Source organism: Bidens hawaiensis, unplaced genomic scaffold (genome assembly GCF_021521415.1).
Source record: "Bidens hawaiensis isolate Kalapana, Puna unplaced genomic scaffold, B.hawaiensis_p1.1 tig00000566_1, whole genome shotgun sequence".
NCBI lineage: Eukaryota > Viridiplantae > Streptophyta > Magnoliopsida > Asterales > Asteraceae > Bidens > Bidens hawaiensis.
In genome coordinates this window covers 4,649,430-4,669,483 of record NW_027491035.1, presented here as the reverse complement: position 1 = coordinate 4,669,483, position 20,054 = coordinate 4,649,430, and positions in this window count along the sequence as shown.

The following is a 20,054-nucleotide window of genomic DNA, read 5'->3' as shown; positions in this document are numbered from 1 at the left end:
ACACTGATTCTCTTGATAAGTTCTCAACTATCTCAAGCTTCACCCCTTTCTCCAGCAAGTATCCACACATACCTTCAAATTTCTTTTTCAGAGCTTCCATTTTTTCAATCTTTTCATTCTCTCTAACATATTTTTCTATCACCTTAGCTCTTTCACCATTGTAAAGATCCTGAAGTTTGTCAAATTTGAAATGTGTTAGATCTTTTTCTGAATAACCATGCCTTCTAAGATATTCTCTGTATTTCTGATCATCTCTGTTCTTTTGTTGCATAGCTCTTCTGATCTTGTCATTTTCTTCTTCAAGTCTCTTATTCAATTCATCATCATTCATATGAGCAATACTCTCAAATTTTACACCAAGTGCCTTCAGCTTAACAATCAAAGGATTGTTCATTTTGGCATTCAACAAATTCTGCTCAATGTTATCCCTATTGTCACATGTGGGGATTCAACATTAGCAGTCTTTCCACTTTCCTTGATTATCATTGTCATCATCATCATCAGATTCATCAGACTCATCCTCCTCCTTAGTTGAGTTATTTACTGCATTTATCTTGGGCTCATCAGAAGGTGGATGTTCTGGGTTTGGTTCACTTCTAATAGGCACATCAGGAACACCTTGAACCTTTTCTCCTGGTTGCAGGGTTTGCAATGGGGCTGCCCTGATTGGGCATGCATTATCATCAGGAGTTTCTACAAAATATTTGTTCTTATCATCCTACTTGCCTTTCTTTGCAGATCTTTCAGACTTCTCATTTTCCCTCTTTCTTCTCTCATAGATCTTAGCAAATCTGTTGACTTTTTCAACAAATTGTTCATACATATTAGAAAGTCTTTCTTTCTTTGACGAATTGTTTCTGATTCTTGAGGTTGAGTCACATTTACCCTTTCAGACCAGCTGTCAGTTGGGTTTTTCTTTAGATCTTCTTTCACTTGCTCAGTCCATTTCTTGGCAGCCATTGAAGCAATGGACTCACCAATTTCTTCTTCAACCATCATTTCAGTATTCAGATTGACTGGTTCAACAGTTTCATTTGATTTCTTTTCAGGTTGACTTTGTGTTTGAAACGTGCTAACCACCATAGCCAAAGAGTTGTCTGCTTCCTCAACTCTTTTCAACTTAATCAAAGCTTCAATCACATCTTGATCAGCCACTTCTTCATTAATTTCTTTAGCAATATTGGATTGATTGATCAAGGCTTCCTGCTCTGCCAACTCTACAGGGTCCATGGTTTGGGCCAGTATTTATCTGTCCCTTGTTTCCCTCTTAATGTTTTCGTGTTCTCTCAAGGCAGCAGCAGCAGTTTCAGCATCATCTTTAAAAAGAATGTCTTTCTCAGGATTAGCCTTAACATGCTCTTCTTCAGTCACCTTTTCTTTACCTTTATCCATTCTTTTCTGCACTTCTTCCTCTTCATCAGTTTTTTGATAATCGTCAATTTCTTTCTCAAGTGCTTCTAATTCAGGATCAAACTCTACCCTCTTGGAGCTTTCAGGTTGCTCAACTTCAGTAGTGATTGGCTCCTCAGTAGCAGTATTCCCTTCATTGATTTCATCAGTTTGAGTCTCTTTTAACACATTAGTGACCACATCAGTGGTAGCCACTATCTCTTCATCATTTATCCTTTCAATCTCATCCTCTGTCTCTTCTACATTCTCAGCTTCACTCCAAACAACATTCATTATTTCATCATTTACATCATAGTTCTGTTCTCCAATGTCAGATTTATCAGCTTCGTACTCATCATTCTTCAATCTCCTTTCCTTACTATCCTCATCCTCATCATCATATGCATTCAAAATCAATTTCAAACCATCCACAGTCTCTACACCTGTTTCCATCTCAGTCTCAATATTCATAGAATCAGTTGGCACATTCACATTCTCCCCCTGTTTTGGGGCAGCTGAGGTCTTCTCAACCTCCTGCTCTAGGGTTTGAATCTTCATCATAGCTTGGGCCAAACGTTCCATCAACTTAACATTCTCCATAGTCACCTCCTCATTCCTCTTCTTCAATTCGGCATTTTCTTCCAACAAGTCCAAATTTCTTTGGAATAGGTCTGTGTCAGTAGGTGGTGATGTAAAGAAAGGTTCATATTCAGGTTGTTCTTGGGTTGTGATTTGAGGTTGGATAATGGGTTGTGGTGGTGATTGTGTATGGGGTGGGCTTAGAATAAATGGTTCTGAATGAATTGGGCTTGTGGTTGGTGGTGTTTGTGGTATTGGGGATATATAAGTTGATGTTTCAGGCTGGCTCAAGGTTAAGGTTTGGGGTGGGGATTGAGTGATTTGGTGTGGTGGAGTTTGTGGTGGTGATGGTATAATGGGTTGGTCAATGGGTAGTGTTGATTGCGGTGGTGTTGGAATAGGTTGTTCTGGTTCCTCAGGTTGCTCCCCCTGATCAAGTGCACCAATCTCCATGGCTACTCCAGCCCCTTCTTCATCTCCGTCATCATCATTATCATCTAACTCATCAATCTCCTCATCCTCCTCTGAGCTCAGCTCAGGAACCGGCATTATCTCTAAATCATGGTTCAACAACCATGGTAATATTTCAAACGGAATGTTGGAATCAAATCTGTTGGCAGCACCCGGATTTGCAATTCTTCTATATGTGTAGGGATTCTGCAGCAGATGTGTAATGCCAAGTGTGGGTAAGTCTTGTAATTCCCTGTTGAAAATTATCTGTAAGAATCTGGGGTATTGCAGGAATCTATCCACCTGTTCCTTCTTCAAATTTGATACTAATCCTTCAAAGATCATCTTGGAGAAATTGAACGGCAAATCATATATAATACCAACAGTGGCATTTGCTAAATCACGACTCATCAGAGTCCATGATCCTTTTGTTGGAGCAAACCCATGTATCACATGGTGAATAAAGAATCTATACAGCATAGGGAACATTCCCTTTTGAAATTGCCCATCATGTAAAGTTCCCTGATATCCCATTGTTTGTTCAAAGATCCTCATCAGGTGAGCTGTATTGAAATTTATAGAGTTATGGTCAACATCATGTAACTGCAAGCATCTTCTTATCATTCTCTCTGTCACATGTATTTCATGGCTTGCAACAGTACACATTAGTGACCACATCAGTGGTAGCCACTATCTCTTCATCATTTATCATTTCAATCTCATCCTCTGTCTCTTCTACATTCTCAGCTTCACTCCAAACAACATTCATTATTTCATCATTTACATCATAGTTCTGTTCTCCAATGTCAGATTTATCAGCTTCGTACTCATCATTCTTCAATCTCCTTTCCTTACTATCCTCATCCTCATCATCATATGCATTCAAAATCAATTTCAAACCATCCACTGTCTCTACACCTGTTTCCATCTCAGTCTCAATATTCATAGAATCAGTTGACACATTCACATTCTCCCCCTGTTTTGGGGCAGCTGAGGTCTTCTCAACCTCCTGCTCTAGGGTTTGAATCTTCATCATAGCTTGGGCCAAACGTTCCATCAACTTAACATTCTCCATAGTCACCTCCTCATTCCTCTTCTTCAATTCGGCATTTTCTTCCAACAAGTCCAAATTTCTTTGGAATAGGTCTGTGTCAGTAGGTGGTGATGTAAAGAAAGGTTCATATTCAGGTTGTTCTTGGGTTGTGATTTGAGGTTGGATAATGGGTTGTGGTGGTGATTGTGTATGGGGTGGGCTTGGAATAAATGGTTCTGAATGAATTGGGCTTGTGGTTGGTGGTGTTTGTGGTATTGGGGATATATAAGTTGATGTTTCAGGCTGGCTCAAGGTTAAGGTTTGGGGTGGGGATTGAGTGATTTGGTGTGGTGGAGTTTGTGGTGGTGATGGTATAATGGGTTGGTCAATGGGTAGTGTTGATTGCGGTGGTGTTGGAATAGGTTGTTCTGGTTCCTCAGGTTGCTCCCCCTGATCAAGTGCACCAATCTCCATGGCTACTCCGGCCCCTTCTTCATCTCCATCATCATCATTATCATCTTCATCATCTAACTCATCAATCTCCTCATCCTCCTCTGAGCTCAGCTCAGGAACCGGCATTATCACTAAATCATGGTTCAACAACCATGGTAATATTTCAAACGGAATGTTGGAATCAAATCTGTTGGCAGCACCCGGATTTGCAATTCTTCTATATGTGTCGGGATTCTGCAGCAGATGTGTAATGCCAAGTGTGGGTAAGTCTTGTAATTCCCTGTTGAAAATTATCTGTAAGAATCTGGGGTATTGCAGGAATCTATCCACATGTTCCTTCTTCAAATTTGATACTAATCCATCAAAGATCATCTTGGAGAAATTGAACGGCAAATCATATATAATACCAACAGTGGCATTTGCTAAATCACGACTCATCAGAGTCCATGATCCTTTTGTTGGAGCAAACCCATGTATCACATGGTGAATTAAGAATCTATACAGCATAGGGAACATTCCCTTTTGAAATTGCCCATCATGTAAAGTTCCCTGATATCCCATTGTTTGTTCAAAGATCCTCATCAGGTGAGCTGTATTGAAATTTATAGAGTTATGGTCAACATCATGTAACTGCAAGCATCTTCTTATCATTCTCTCTGTCACATGTATTTCATGGCTTGCAACAGTTGCTTCAATTCTTCGACCATTTATGTCATCAACAAGTCTTGCAGAGCGCCAGAAATCTAGTGAATGATTTCTATAGATAGGGCACTCTGTGAAAGCAAAGCTCACATTGGATCTGGCCATCCAGGTAATCATCCTTAACACCGGCTCATTATCAGGTGTAACTTGTAACAGTGCACACATGTTGTGTTTCTTTTCAAAGAAATATTTCGGTTGAACTTCTTCTTCTGCCATATCTGAACAACACAATAAAACATATTCAAAGTGAAATTAGTCATAAAGTTCACTACTTTAAGTAATTTCAAGTTATAAAAATGAAGAAGAAAGAGAGAAAAATACCAAGAACCTGTTCTTCGACAAGTTTATAACCTAAACACAAAAACAGAGTATTAGTAATCAAATACATAATCAAAGCCCATTGTAGTCTAATCGTGATCGGAAAACACATTATTATTGCTTACCGAGTCAGAATTAGAGGGCTGATTAAAATTAGGGTTTGGATTAGAAACGAATGTGATAAGTCGGTTTAGGTTTCTTTGTGATTAAGCAGTTGCAGTGGAAGGAGAAAGAGGGAAAAGTAATGTTGAAAAATATTTCTAAAATATTTCTAACTCCCTCTTATATACCTTTTGAAAGTGGGTTTTAAATGCTTTTTGTCGTTTAGTGAATTATTAGCTGTCAAACAGTAACATTATCCACTGAATATTTAAAAACATTTGAAAAAAAAACGAACACCTTTTTATCATTCAAGTTTAGCGAACCTTACCCGAAAAGTTTAATCCTTGCAAAGTCTACTCGGTATACTTCCACTTACACAAAGCTTACTCGAGAAAAATATCAAACCTTGCTTGGTAAAATTTTCATTATAAAATTAACAAAGTTTTCCCGGTACCTTGTACTCACAAACCTTGATTGGTCAAGCTAAGTAATTTAAAGTCAAGACATTATGAAGAAAGTTTACCCGAAATACCAGATTTCTTGAGAACTTAATCACAAGGTAAATAATCAAGTATAAAATGTCAAATAAACATCCTTGCTAGGAATCAATTAAGATACCCGTATACATTTCTTAAATTTAAACTAGAAAGCTTAATCTAGCATAAACCCTATCAGAATAAGAAACACATTCAATCAAGTATACTTGATTGCATAGTGTGTCCGAGCAACCTTCCTAATGTATAGTGGCCCGAACCACCTTCTTATGCAAAGTATACCCGAATAACCTTCCTAGAGTACAAAGTGTGCCCGGAAAAGGACTTCTAGCAGACAGTGTACTTGGAAAGTCAAGTTTTGAAATTACCAAGTAAAGTATATTGAGGAAACAAAAGTTATAAAGTGTGCCCGGAAAACAAGGTTGCCCGGAAACACTTGTAATTTCAAAGAAACATATTCACACAAATCACAAAGCTTACTTGGTGTACTAACTTAAGTTCACAAAGTTTGCTTGGAATAACAATCAGCATATAAAATGCAAAGCTTGCCTGGAACAAGAATTTCTTGTTAAAAGCTAGCTATCACACATAATCATCTCAAGACTTCAAGCTTGCTCGGGAAACTAGTACAATAGTGTGCTCTACCCGGAAAGTGTAAACACTTCAAGTGATTATATTAACCCGAGAGCTATACATGGGGCTGGTTTGACTTTAAAAACCTGTGTCAGTGATGTTGTTCATCATAATAACTGGGGCTGGCCGCCTGATTGGATTTCGAGATTCCCTATTCTTTCGAACTTAAAGGGGGTGAGTATTTATCCGGAAAAGAGGGACAAGATCGTGGTAAGGGATGAGAATGGGACTTCAATGAATTTCTCGGCTTCAGGAATATGGCAACTTCTTCGAATCCCGGCTGATAAGGTTTCTTGGATGCATGTTGTTTGGTTCTCTCAATGTGTACCAAAACACTCCTTTATGTTGTGGATTGTGCTTCATGATAGATTGAGCACGCAGAATCGTATAATGGGGTGGAATATTGGTGGGTATCCAAATCATAACCTGTATTGCTGCCTTTTATATAATGGAGAGCCGGATTCTCGTAATCATCTCTTCTTTGAGTGTAAGTTCTCTTCTGAGGTTTGGAGTATTGTCAAATTGAAAGGTAAGTTTCAGGGGTGCATGAATGGTTGGGCGAATATTCTTCAATATGTGTCTCAATTTGGAATGTCCAACTCTATTGATAATGTTATTAATCGGCTGTTACTTGGGGCATCGGTCTACGTAATTTGTAAGGAACGAAATAACCGGCTTTTCAGGAACTCTTTGAAGACTCCAAAGATTGTTGCTGATGAAATCATTAAGGGTACTCGCCTAAAGCTTATGACTCTAAAGTTCAAGAATTCTGATCGGGTCAATCGGGTTCTCGAAGATTGGCACTTTCCGAGGGGAGTTTCACACCAAATTGATGATAAATGGTTGATCTGTTTTTGTTATGTTTGTTTCTTTGGTTCTTGTGTAGGCTTTAGCAGTGTTTACCTTTGTTTGGTTGTTTTTGTTTTGTTTACTCTTGTATGGCATGTCATACATGAGAACTAATATGGCACTTTGTCATATTACTTGTTCTTTGTTGGTTGTGTGGAATGAATTTAACCGGGTAAAACCCTTTACCCAAAAAAAGTGTAAACACTTCAAAGCATGCCCGAAAATCATAAACTTAGTCAAAAATGACTAAGCTTGCCCGGAAAGGTCATCAAGCATCAAACCTTACCCGAAAATTCATATTCAACCATATTCAACTGTTTTGTGCCCGGAAAGGTTAGAAAGCATCAAACCTTACCCGAACTTACATATTCAACCTATTTAGGCAAAATGCAAAACGTTTTGACTTAAACCACTTGTCAAAATATATTTCTATTAAAGATCATAGTTTAAGAGCAAACGGTGCATTTAGAGATCAAATTTCAGTTGTATTTCTCTTCAAAACAGTTTCTTCCATTTTCTGAAAAGATCTCAAGACTGGGATCATATTGACTAAGTAGCTTTCTCAATACTTCATTCTCAGCATTATTATGACAACATAGATAGGTTAACAGCAGGTATAAACTTAGCATTAATTTCATCTCTTTGGTGATATGATTAAGGTTCATTTAGTAGCATAATACATCAATGGTCAACACTATGCTATGATGCCTCATATCTCTTCTCAAAGCTTATTTGGCTTTCCCCAGATCACCCCAATTTGACTTCAACCTCCTATATTTGGTCAAAATTGTTTTTGTATGACAGAACTTATTGGATCTTTTGTATTTTTGATTTTCAAACATATATAGAGGTTGAACGTTGGACTTACTGTTAAATAACAGGCCTTTCATTCAAGATGAGACAGATTTTGTCAACATCTTTGTAGTTCTTGTTGTAACCCTCTTGTTTGATAAAATATTTAAAACACTTATCAACTTTTGGTTGATTTATTCATTCTTCCCCCTTGTTTTTGATATTTTCTCAAATTTTCTTAAATAATGTTCTTTGTCATATTTAAAGATGTTTCATTTTCGGTTGACCAAATAACAACATGCTTGTGTATGACAGGGTAATCACTTTTCTGCCTATCATTTGGAGAGATTTATCTTGAGACATGCAAAGACAACTATGTATCTCCACATAAAGATTAGCATATTCATTATGTTTATATCACCTTAGATTTTACATCATCAAGGGAAAGCAACCATACATGTTAATGACTATACTAAAGTCCTTTTAGCCTATTAAATCCATATGATTGGCTAAGTAGTCAATGTACTATCATTTCCCAAATTTAATTCAGTTTAATATTCAATCACCCCAATTTCTCTTCATTGGCAGGTAAATGGCTATCCTGTTTGACCAAAAGTGGTCAACAGGACCAAACATACATGTGAATATATGTCCTTTCAAAGTCAGAGCTATTGACATGGTTTTAAGTGAAGGAGTAGAAAACAAGTTATAAGTGCCCCAAATGCTTTCAGTTTTCAGGTCAATGGCTATCCTTTGAATCTGTAGAGATTTTAGGACCAAACATACACAGGTGTATGTCCTTCCAACTGGGCAAATGACGTAATTTTCAGCAAGAATAACTACTTGAGATTTTTCATTGAAAATCCTTCTTTTTAAGCTTCTTTAAAGCTTGAACTGAATAATCTTATCATATCTCTACACCATTAATCAACTTGCTCATGTTTTGACCAAAATAAAGTGTTTATGCAAAATTCATTAGAAAATTCATTTTATCATTTAATTTTGAAATAAGACTCATTTTGACACAAACAGTTGTAACATAATCAAATCTTAATCAAACATAATATCATCAAGATAAGTAGACAGTACTAACATTCAAGGTCTATTCTATCTTAATAACATCAGAAGATCAGATAAAACACATATTCAAGCAATTTGAGCAGTGAAGTCAGACAAGCTTACTCTAGCAAGTAAATCATAACAAGAACACTTATCCTAACATCACAAATGCACATCAACTGATTAACATGCAAAAATATCAATCAAATCAATCATGTCAAACTTTTACACTCATAATCAGTTAAAGCACATAACAGTTAACATATCAAGTAACATAATCAAACATATTCACTTAACATTCATTGTGTGTAACCTCTAACAATATAATCAGTTAGCACATAGAGGTACACAACTAGGCACACATCCTTATTCAGATCTCATCAGAGTTGATCATTCCCAGGGCTTTCAGAAGAAAGTTGAACCTGGTTCTATCAAGTGGTTCGGTGAATAGGTCTGCCAAATTGTCACTTGTATCAACTCTTTGCATTTCAATCAAACCTTTTTCACTACAATCTCTTATGAAGTGATGTCTGATTTCAATGTGCTTAGTCTTAGAATGTTGAACTGGATTCTTAACAGTAAAATATGCAGCAATATTACCAATAAGAATAGGGGTATTCAGAAAATTCAAACCATAGTTCAGCATCTGGTTTTGAATCCATAGAACTTGTGCACAGCAGGCAGATGCAGCAATGTATTCAGCTTATGCAGTGGAGATTGAGACAGTAGTCTTCTTTTTGCATTGCCATGACACTAGCCTTTCACCCAAAATTTGACATCCACCTGAGGTTGACTTTCTGCTCATGTTACAGCCATCATAATCACTGTCAGTGTAGGCAATCAGATCAAAAATTGGAATCTTGCACACACACATACAACAAACATAATACCTGGTCTTGTTGCAGTAAGGTACATCAGGGATCCATTTTGGCTCTGTATTCATGTTCATCAACAGGCTCCCCCTTTTCATCAGCAATCATCTTTTATTTTGTGTCCATTGGAGTTGAAGCAGTTTTGTACTCATGACAGTTGAACTTGTTCAAGATGTCCTGTATATATTTGGTCTGGTAAATGAAAATCCCTTCAGCTTTCTGTTGAACTTGCAGTCCAAGAAAGAAGTTCATTTCTCCCATAGAGCTCATGCTGTATTTGGACTTCATTACCCCTTCAAACTCCATGCACATTTGTTCATTTGTAGATCCAAAGATGATGTCATCCACATAAACTTGTAACAGAAGCAAATCTGATCCCTTTCTTTTATAGAAGAGTGTCTTGTCAACGGCTCCTCTTTGAAAGCCATTTTCAAGAAGATGATTTGACAGCTCATCATACCAAGCTCTAGGAGCTTGATGCAATCCATATAGGGCTTTATTTAACTTATACACCTTGTTTGGATACAAAGGATCCTCAAAACCTGGAGGTTGAGCAACATACACCTCTTCATCAATCTTTCCATTTAGGAATGCAGACTTAATATCAAGCTGGAACACTTCTTTGAGGCAGCATATGAAAGAAAGATCCTGATAGCTTCAAGTCTTGCAACAGGTGCAAAGACTTCCTCAAAGTCTATTCCTTCTTCCTGAAGGCATCCCAGTGCCACAAGCCTAGCTTTATTCTTAATCACCAAACCCCTCTCATCCCTTTTGTTTCTAAAAACCCATTTAGTTCCTATTGCATATCTGTCTATTGGCCTATCAACAAGATCCCGCACATGTAGATCTCTGAACTGTGCCAGTTCAACCTGCATTGCTTCCACCCACTATTGTCTTTTAGTTCTTGAGCAATGTTCTTTGGCTCTATTTGGGATAGAAAGCAGGAGTAAAGACAGATGTTTGCAATTTCAGAATGGCTTCTTGTGACTCTTTCATGCAAATGATAAATGGGATGATTTATGTCCTTTAAGTGATTATATTAACCCGAGAGCTATACATGGGGCTGGTTTGACTTTAAAAACCTGTGTCAGTGATGTTGTTCATCATAATAACTGGGGCTGGCCGCCTGATTGGATTTCGAGATTCCCTATTCTTTCGAACTTAAAGGGGGTGAGTATTTATCCGGAAAAGAGGGACAAGATCGTGGTAAGGGATGAGAATGGGACTTCAATGAATTTCTCGGCTTCAGGAATATGGCAACTTCTTCGAATCCCGGCAGAAAAGGTTTCTTGGATGCATGTTGTTTGGTTCTCTCAATGTGTACCAAAACACTCCTTTATGTTGTGGATTGTGCTTCATGATAGATTGAGCACGCAGAATCGTATAATGGGGTGGAATATTGGTGGGTATCCAAATCATAACCTGTATTGCTGCCTTTTATGTAATGGAGAGCCGGATTCTCGTAATCATCTCTTCTTTGAGTGTAAGTTCTCTTCTGAGGTTTGGAGTATTGTCAAATTGAAAGGTAAGTTTCAGGGGTGCATGAATGGCTGGGCGAATATTCTTCAATATGTGTCTCAATTTGGAATGTCCAACTCTATTGATAATGTTATTAATCGGCTGTTACTTGGGGCATCGGTTTACGTAATTTGGAAGGAACGAAATAACCGGCTTTTCAGGAACTCTTTGAAGACTCCAAAGATTGTTGCTGATGAAATCATTAAGGGTACTCGCCTAAAGCTTATGACTCTAAAGTTCAAGAATTCTGATCGGGTCAATCGGGTTCTCGAAGATTGGCACTTTCCGAGGGGAGTTTCACACCAAATTGATGATAATGGTTGATCTGTTTTTGTTATGTTTGTTTCTTTGGTTCTTGTGTAGGCTTTAGCAGTGTTTACCTTTGTTTGGTGGTTTTGGTTTTGTTTACTCTTGTATGGCATGTCATACATGAGAACTAATATGGCACTTTGTCATATTACTTGTTCTTTGTTGGTTGTGTGGAATGAATTTAACCGGGTAAAACCCTTTACCCAAAAAAAAATCTCCAATGATGTTTTCAGAAGGATGATTCTTTTCTACATAAGGAGTTTGAACAATCATATCTATAGACACATTTGTTTCAAGATTTGATTCATTGAGATCTGGTTCTTCAATGATCAAATTAGTTTCTGCATCATGAAATTCTTGTGCTTCTTCATCATTCTGTCTTGAAGTGGATGCACCATTGTTTTCTAAATTCAATCTCTCAAATAGATCTTTAAATCTTGCAGTAGATACAACTTCTTCTTCATTTACTTGGTTACTTGTATTTCCCTCATTATGAATTTGATCATTCTGTACTTCTTGATTGTCTTGATTGATCTCAGTATGATCATGTTCCGGACTGTGATTGTTTTCTTGATTATTTTCTTGTTCTTGTTCAACAATATCACTTGAGGAATTCTTCACAAAAGTGTATTCCTTTCCTTTTCTAGCAACCCTTTTCCACAACTCTTCTAAGTCCAATGGTTTCTTCTTTTTCTCTTCAATTACACTGGTCTTGTAGAATGAGTCATCAAAGTCTTCAGGATAAATCTTGAAATACCTTATCAACTTCTCATGATCAAACAGCCATGCTGCACCATCAATTGTGTTGAATTGATTCTCATTAAAGATGATGTCAGATGATTCTATGACACTCAAATGGTCTTTCACATATACTCTGTATGCTTTTGAGTGTGTAGAATATCCAACAAATAAACAATCTAAAGATTTTGTTTGAAACTTGTTCAAATAATCTCTAGTGTTCAGAAGAAAACATTTGCATCCAAAGGGCTTGAAAAACTTGATATAAGGCTTTCTGTTGTGGAATATTTCATAAAGAGTTTAGTTGTGCCTTTTTTTTACAAGTACCCTGTTCTGAACATAGCAGGCTGTATTAATGGCTTCAACCCAAAAAGTAACATGTAAAAGCTAACATGGTTCTTGCAGCTTCAATCAAAGTTCTATTCCTTCTTTCTGCAACACCATTTTGTTCAGGAGTTCTAGGAGCTGAGAATTGTTGAATGATTCCTTTTACTTACACAAAATTCTTCCATTGCCCCATTTTTGAACTCAGTACCATTGTCACTTCTCATCATTTTAACCTTCTTATTCAGTTTGTTTTCAATCATTGTTACACATCCCTTAATCAACTCTGCAGTCTCATCCTTGGTACTTAGGAAATAAACCCAAGTATATCTTGAATAGTCATCAATGATCACAAGACAATATCTTTTCTTTCCTATACTTGGCACACTCACAGGACCAAAGAGATCCATGTGAAGTAATTCAAGTACTTGATCAATTGAATTGATGAGCTTTGTCTTATGAGAAGATTTGTGTTGCTTTCCTTTTTGGCATGAACTACAATGATCTTCCAATTTGAACTCTCTTGTAGGTAAGCCTATTACATGCTCACCTTTGACAAGTCTATTCATGTTTTTTAAGTTTACATGAAAAAGTTTCCTATGCCACAATTTTGACTCATTTTCAGTGGCTTTGGACACAAAACATGCTCCTCCCCTTGAAATAGCTTCTTTCATATTCAATTCATATAGATTGCCATTTCTTGGTGCAATCATCATAATCATTTCAGGTGGGATTACAAACTCAGGTTTTAGGATGAAACAATGTGAATCATCAAAACTGACTTTGTACTCCTTATTACACATTTGTGATATGCTCAGTAGAATATACTGTAGACCCTCAACATGAAACACATTATCAAAAGAAACTTTTCCATTTGTCAAAATTCCTTTCCCAACAATCTTTCCACCATTTTCATCACTCCCAAATGCTACAGGACCTTCAAACTTTTCTTCATAATTGACAAGTGATCTTTTGTCTCAAGTCATATGCCTAGAACAACCACTATCCATATACCATATGTCATTCAGAGGAGTGGACTGAGCCTGCACAAAAGAAAGAGTTTGATTAGTTGAGTGATGAAGTGCAGGCTGTTTTAGCTTGCAACTCATCAATTTCAGTTTCAGTGGCAGCTTGGGAAGTGAGTGTTGTTGGTTCAGGATCTTCATGAGTGACTTCTATATTATCTGAATTGTCTGTCTCATAACCACACTCTCTTGGGGTTTTAACAAATGAGGTTGAGATCTGACATTCTGCTGAGTCAGTGGCATACTCCTTTATCACATAGTCCTTCTTTTCAGAGTAGTCTCTTACATCATCAGCTGTCTCAACCTTAGTTTCAGCCTTAGGTTTCCAAAGGAACCCTTCAGGTTCAAACCCATGTTTCAATAGAAACTTCTCATCACCAGTAAGTTCTGTTGGTTTCTTTCTAGGAAAGACACCTCTGATTCTTGTCTCCTCATTGTTTGGTGATCCTTGAGAACTATCAGATTTGACTGATTGTGTATCCCTTTTAGGAATGATTCTCAAGGGTTGAAGTTCTTTTTGACATTCCTCTCATACTTTACAGGAGATTTACTCCTATGAGCTTATTTAGCCACATGTTTCTTGGCTTTCACTGATTGCTTCTGGCTTTCTTTATTAAGTTCTTCCTTTCCACAAACTTTTCCTTTTCCCAGGTATTCATCATACTTTTGCTTGTACACAACAAAGTCTTGACCATACTTTGTTTCATCTGGGACATGAAAAGGCTTGAATTTGAGTCTTTCATTACAAGAATCTGTATGATGACCATACTCATCACACTTTTTGCACCAAACTTTTCCCTTGTATTTTTCATGTTCTTTTTCTTTCTTGAATCTTTCACTTGGTCTAGGTGCTTTAACACCAAGTGTCTTCTGAGGTTTTAGACTATCAAAGTCTATTGAGAAAGGATCAAATTCCTCAATCTTGATGTCTTGTCTTTCAGTTTTGCTCTTTACAAACACAATTTTTTGCATATTCAGTGGTTCTTCATCTTGACTTTCATAGTAGACGGTGATTCAGACTTCATGAAGAAGTCTGAATCTTAGAATCCACATATCTTATCTCAAGCAAACCAACTTTTTCAAGCAGATGTTTGACCCTCATTTATATCTTCCAATCTTAAAGGCTCGTTCATAGTAGACAGTGTAGAAGGCAATACAGGATTATGTGTTGTTGAAATAGGTATAGGAACAACCGGTGGTACAACTGGGGGTATTTACATTACAGACAAAGCACTATTTCTACCTGGAATATGACTAGACAACTGGGATCTGCCAGAACTAGAGAGTGGTATCCTTGCGGAGTTTAACATTATGTGTTTTATTTTTATTTTATAGAGATAATACTGGGGTTTTTTAATATGTCTACACCCTTGATTGTCTTTTCTCATATTCTTCCATGGTTTCCACTTCTCCAATATCAAGCACCTCATAATTAGAGAAAATAGGGTAAATTGGGATAAAGTGTTCAACATCCACATTTTCTTTCACCTTTTTCTTGTTGTTCTGCTTTATCTTTTCCAATACTGCTTTGATTGGAGGCCTTACAACATTGTAATTTACCTTCTTCTTTTCACATATGTCAAAGGACACATGCTCTCTCTTCATCCTTTCATTCTATTTCTTCATTCTTGGTGTGACAGGTGGATACCTTGGAGGTTTGTCAATGGATTCTGGTTTCTTGTATTTTCTTCCTCTTTCAGCATCTTTAATTTCCTCATCAGTGATTTGATCACTCAAATCACTCAAGTCATCTTGATTCAAATCAATTGAATCAAAATCATCTTCAGAGACTTGAACTCCAATTGACTTTTCTTCTTTCATATCTTTCTTCACTACAAATTCTCCTTCTTCATTCACCTCAACATTCTTATACAAATCAACAAATTCTTCTTTGTCTTGAAAAACATCTTTGAATTGTTGTAGATATGCATCTCTTTTCTCTTTATCAACTTTTGGCATAAAGTTGTTGTTGAATGGTGGTGGAACTGCTTTGTATTTATCTTCTTCTTTTACTTGGTTTAGAATTCCACAGATGTTTCCAGTGGAGACCAAGTTCTTCAAGAATTCATTGTCAACTTGTAGTTTTGTGTTCTGCATCTTTTCTTCTATAATCATTTTCTTCAACCCTTCTATTTCAGTTGTGAACCTTTTCTGAGCCCTATAACTGTTTACACAATCTTCTTCCAAACTTTTCATTCTTTCTTCACTTATCAATTCACTTGCCTCATATGCATTTATAATACTTTGTTTCTTAAAACACTCACTTTCCAGCTTGCCTACTTTCATTTTCAAATCATTGATAACTTCATTTAAATCAATAGTAGGAGCAGAGTGTACCTGAGATGATGATTCAGTTTCTTTCTCAATTATGGCCATGAATGCCACATTTGCTTTCTTGATATCATCTTCAATGTCTTCTTCATGATTGCTCCAATCAAAACTACCCTCATGCTGTGTAGTTACAGAAACATTTCTTTTATTTCTAACCTGATTTTAGTTGGCTGGAATAGTGTTGTCTGGAACAATTTGAAGGTTTTGGTTGTTGTTTCTCTGAAAACCTTGATTCTAAGGCATTCCTTGATTATGATTGTTCATTTGAGGCTGGAAGTTGTTGAGGTTGGGATTATAATTGTTGTTGAAGTTGTTGTTGTTGGTTCTCTGCTGATTCTGTTGATATTGAGGTTGCTGATTTCTTGGTTGATTTTGAAACTGGTTCATTTGAAAGTTTCTAGGCATGTTACATTCTCTTGCAAAATGACCAGGCTGTTGACAATTATAGCAAATGGCTTTTGACTTATCAAAACCAATTCTTTCATTAGGTCCTGATAGTAGTGACCTACCAGTCCTGTTGTATAGCCTCTTGCTTCTAAGAGCCAACATGGCTGCTTGCCACTTCAAATCCATGTCCTCCAAGTCATCAGCATCTATCTGCTCAAGATCAACTTGTACTACACTTGTGTGAATTAAATTCTTTGCATCAAAAGCATTATATGACTCTGTAAACATTGAAAACAAGGCCTGTGTTTCACTGCCTTGACCATTTCCACCACTGGTATGAGGTACATGCCCACTTGTCATTGAGGCAGAATCAGTGTCATCAATCAGTTGCACATTGAATCTTTGCTGGTTTCCAAGATTACTTGTGCTACCTCCAACAAAAGATTTTGGAGTATCAGCATTATGCTCAACTGGTTCTTCAATAATGGGAATTTGCTGTTGATTCTTGATAGTCAAATTTCCCATGGGTGCAATCAATGCATTTGAAACATTGAAGCAAGGTGTTTCCTCCTTAATCATCTCATTCTCTATCATCTCAATCTCTGCAGCCTGAAGGAAGCACACTACATCATCCAATTTCAAATCTTTGAAGTTGTGCTTCTGAAGGATGAATTTCCAAGCAGTGTACCATTCCTTTGGCATTGAGTTGAGGAACTTGGTATTCAAGTCAAAGTCAGTCATAACATAGTCTGTGGTTCTGAGATCATTCACTATTGCTAAGAACCTTTCAAGAATAGACTTCAGCCTTTCTCCATCTTTATACTTAAACCTCTCTAACTGTTGTTTCAGTCTCTGCTTTTTGATGTTTTTGAGTTCAATGTTTCCCTCAAACATTTCAAGTATTGCATCATACATTGCCTTTGCGGTGGCATGGTGCAACCTTGGTAAGTATCTCCCAAGACAGACCTAACTTTAACATTGCTAAAGACTTGTCATCCACTTTTCTCATTCTTTCGCTCACAGCAGCAGTTGTACCCGGATTTGCACCATCCTCAACAGTGCCTTGTGTCCACATTCCTGATTGAGTTCCACATATCAACATCATTATGGCAAACGGCTGCTTCAAACAAGACCTTCCTTTTTGTGAAATTTTCCTGTCCATACAGTCTAGGAATCTTGTTAGTAGACACTTCTTGTTCTTTGTAACCAAACATTTTGAGAAATCAAAAATAGTTTCTTTGTAAAAACAGAGTTAAAAAATAATCAGATCTGAAAACCGGTTGTTCAGATGTGATGTGTCTGATGCGATTAGAACGAGATTTATATATAAAAATTAAAGCTTTAAATGAAATAAGGAATAGAAGACACCAAAAGATTGTAGATCTAGAAGAAAAATGAAGAACAAAGCTGCTGACGTCACTTTTCAATGGAACAGTGGCCTGCATACGTCATCTTTCTTCAAATCTTCAATGAGCAACAAGAATCTTTCCAAAATAGCAGCAACAAGCTCTGATACCACTTGTCAGGTCCTCGATTTCAGCTGGATCTTACTAAAATCAAGTCATAACTCACACAAATAGATGTGTCGACAAAGGAGTTAATGACAGGTTGCTATATTTAGAAAGATTACTGTTTATTAAAGGCGGAACCAATAATAAACAGGGTAGTTGCTAACAATAATCAAAGGTAACCAACACACACAAGATTCACTCAAAAGATTTCCCTTTATATAACATTCATCATACAATCGGATAATCGATTTAGGGTTTCTTGATAGGAAAGTTATATCCGTACGAATCCTAGGACAGTCGTCACTTTCGAGAAATATTCTTTCTTATCCGAAAAGTGTAAAGGCTAGAATCCGTCCTTAGCGCCGCAGGAGGTGTGCCCTAAATTATTCTATTTATAGGCCTGACACCTCCTTTACAGCTGTCATTCTTTCTAGAAACCCTAAACGTTAATACATATTCAAATTACATATTCAAAGTTATTCTAAGTGTAAAACAAGTCTTCCGGTTTGGCTTTGCAACAATATTCATTTTCCGAGTAGACTCTGTGCTCTGCCTTCCTTCAGCACTTGTTAACATAGATGTGTGCCTGGGATCAGTTTTCGGGTAGACGTTAACCGGGTAGACTTCAATCTTCTTGACTTTGCCAGACTTTGCCCGACAAACCCTTACGAGCAACCTTGTTCTTCAATGGTCCCTTTCAACTCTTTGCTAGAGAATAGCTTATTAGCAAAGTGTGCTTGGCAGCATTGTTCCTTGCTTGTGTTGAACCTTGCCCGATGTTACTTAGAGATATTCCATTAAAACATCAAGCCTACTTGGACCACAATTATTAATGAATACCTTGCCTGGTCTTCCAATCACTTGGCTTCATGAGCTTGGATAGCCAAAAGCTTACTCGGGAGTGAACTTTACTTGGCTCTGAAGAACAGACTTGCTTGATAAAGTGAACCTTGCCCGGATTTGGATAAACTAGTGAACCTTGCCCGGTAATACACCAATTTGCAAACCCTGCTCGGATTTCCACTAAAGAAGACTTCTAGAAGATAACCTTGCCCGATAGACAAAATATCGTACCCGGCTAAGTAAAAGCTTGCTCGGAAGTTAAGGTGTGCCCGGATCCATACTTAGCGAATTCTGAGGAGGTTGAGAAGATTCCAATATTCCATATATCTCACTTTGGTCAAATCTTTGACTCAACAAATATTTCATTCGCTTTTAGAGCAAACCCAAAGTCATTAAACTTGACACTGCTGTACTTCGTACAATCCAAATTACTGACTTGATCAAAATCCGCTGTTTGTCATACAATTGTTCCTCCCTTGCACGTGTCTCAATACCAATAAGAAACGGACCCCAGGGGATACAATGTATGTAAGCCGACAGATGGACTCGTGCATACTCACTCACAGTAAAGGAAACTTGATGCATTGCTCAAAAATTATAAATTTCTCAATTGGTATTCAAAATTTTGATCAACACTATAACGGTTTAAATCAAGTTGGGGTGATTTGGCAAAAATCAAAATAAGCTTGAATCGAGATTAGGGACTGATAGTTTCTGATATTCTGTGCGCTAATTGAACCTTAAATCATATCACAAAAGTGCTTGAAGGCTTGTTATAAAATTTAAGTGGACAACAATATCAATGACCGACTTAACGCCAATCATAATATCGCTGAAATATAAAACTGTGATGGAAGGGCATTTTGGTCAATATGATTCTCTGCTCAAACTCAACAAAAATATGTACTGCTTTTGAAAAATTATAAATTCTCATAAAGATTGTCTATTTCTTGGTTCGGATATTTTTCATGTAAATACATTCTTTAAATTTTTATAAAATGCCAAAAATATTTTACTTTTTCATTTTACATACTATTTAAATTCTTTAAATTATGTTTCAAAAATGTGAAATGAGTAAAGTATTTGATTATCGAAATAACGTTCCTCGGTAATTCACTTAAATTAATTGGTTAATGTTCAAATTCTTTATTTAACTCTTTTATTTATTTATTTGTTTTATTTATTTTAATTAAAGTTAAAATTAAATTAAGCATAATTCATTATTTATGGATAACGAATTAGGTTGTCTTAACGAACTACATCCTAGTTCGTTCCCTAATTCGCTTCCGCTCTCTGTAACGAAACACACCTAGTTCGTTATGCATATTAACGAATCAAGACAC